Genomic DNA, 1,863 nt, shown 5'->3' with positions numbered 1-1,863 from the left:
AAGTTTAAGGTTGGTCGGAATGAATGTTATCCTTCGAATAAACATTGTATCACCAGCATTGGTACCAATAGTGATTTCAGCTTCTAACACTTTCGTGTGAAACTCTTTTGAGTAACTTGACCCGTCTACGATGGGCTAGCGACCCGCTCTGCTGGGTCTTAAGATGCTAAAATGTCTGAAACCAGCAACATATTCTAACCAAAAAAAATATCTATGACATAGTACTTCAAAATATTACATCCAAAAGTGAAACCAGAGAACTCATTGATATGTCCAAATACACATCCGCATACAAAATCATAACTGAACATACAAAATCTACAGTAGACACACAAACATCCCTAAAGGGAAAAGTCTACGGCCATGCACTATAGGGAAAAGCCTGTGCCGGCCATGTACTCCACATCCGCCACGTCCAAAAAAAACTTCTCTATGACATAGTACTTCAAAAAATATCACATCCAAAAGTGCAGTCACATGTCTGAACATGCAATAGCTACATCAAAGAACTGATTGATATATCCAAATACACAGCCGCAAAATAAAGTCATAACTGAACATACAAAATCTACAATACACACACAAACATCCCTAAGGGAAAAGTCTGCGGCCATGTACTACAGGGAAAAGCCTGCGACGGCCATTCATTGTACGTCCACCACGTCCGCTGCGTCCACCGTGGCTACGAACATACAACGGAGTACCAACAATCGTATCTGGACCAGCATCACATAGAAAGATAATTTAGGAACTATAATTATTGAGCCATAAAACTTTTATATATGTATGTTGGTAAAACCCAACTCATTCTTTAGAGTACTTACTCAGACGCAAAGGGCTGTCAACAATGCTGACAAAGGTATACGTGTAGTCCCCATTTTGCCCTCGATAGAAAATTCGTGTCTGCACACATTCATAGTATCCCAGCCAGCGAACAGTGATGGTCTGTGGTCCATCATCCCTATGAAGCCGAGAAGCCAGGACAGCGTAATATCCCAAATGGACTCGTCCATCCAAAGGATTGTGGACGTGGAGATTCATTAGAAACCTTGAATCAGGAATACTCCTAAAAGACAAACAATAGCATGTTTTCCCACTCAAATATAATCCAAAAAAACTTTTGTTTTAACAAAAATAAAGCATTAAACAATGTACACAGTTCTTACCCAAGGTAGCTCTCCAGCTCAAGCAAATCCAACAACAGTTGCGCGCTCTCCAGAGATCCCCAGCCTGCAGGATCTACAATTTTCTAAAAAGTGAGTGACTATACTATTAAATGTGTCAACATAAAACGTGGTTGTCAAGCAACTATGTACCTTGCACCTGTGCTCTTGTTTCGGTGACAAACGTGAACTGCCTAGACATCCTATCACATTGCAAAAAAAGAATGCACGTGTCAATCTACATATACTGAAAAAAAACAATAGGCTTTGAAGAGAAAATAGCCTCTAGTGTATTACAAACCCATAACTCAAATGAAAAATGAAATCCAAACATTATCAAGGACAAAGTCATGAAATATTACGTCTCACTCTATCTTTGTATAAATAGCCAACATTCCCAAAGACCTATGATAGTTGGAATATTGAAAGAACTTAAAAAAAGCTATACAAAGATTACCGAAATGAAGATTTTCCACCCAAGAAAGTCTGAGGAGGGCTTGAAAGAGCAATGTCATACTCCTAGGCTCTTGCTGTTGCCAATTGCAAAACTTCCTTGTACACAACATTTGTGGTAGAAGTATTATCCATCTCCTCACCCCTGGCATCAGACGCACCCTGCGAAATGAAAACCTTAACAGTGTTTGATGCTCGGATACGTGAAAATGCCACATATAATTGGCCATGACTGAATACCGGTGTC

The 1,863-nt window shown here is 39.7% G+C and overlaps 1 long non-coding RNA gene across 1 annotated transcript; it reads right to left on the bottom strand.

Annotated features, from left to right (window-relative positions):
• Positions 1-1,027: 1,027 nt before the first annotated feature.
• LOC147890959 (uncharacterized) lies at positions 1,028-1,359 on the bottom strand. The gene is made up of 3 exons (XR_015542571.1): positions 1,317-1,359; positions 1,167-1,239; positions 1,028-1,066 (listed from the first exon to the last, which is right to left on the bottom strand). It is a non-coding gene; the product is annotated as an uncharacterized LOC147890959 (long non-coding RNA).
• Positions 1,360-1,863: the final 504 nt, after the last annotated feature.

The sequence above is a fragment of the Dipteris shenzhenensis genome, chromosome 18 (assembly GCF_047967505.1).
Source record: "Dipteris shenzhenensis isolate YYH24624 ecotype China chromosome 18, Dip_SZ_1.0, whole genome shotgun sequence".
In the NCBI taxonomy this organism is placed as follows: Eukaryota; Viridiplantae; Streptophyta; class Polypodiopsida; order Gleicheniales; family Dipteridaceae; genus Dipteris; species Dipteris shenzhenensis.
The sequence above is the reverse complement of the archived record's forward strand: the minus strand, read 5'-3'. Positions and strand labels throughout refer to the sequence as shown.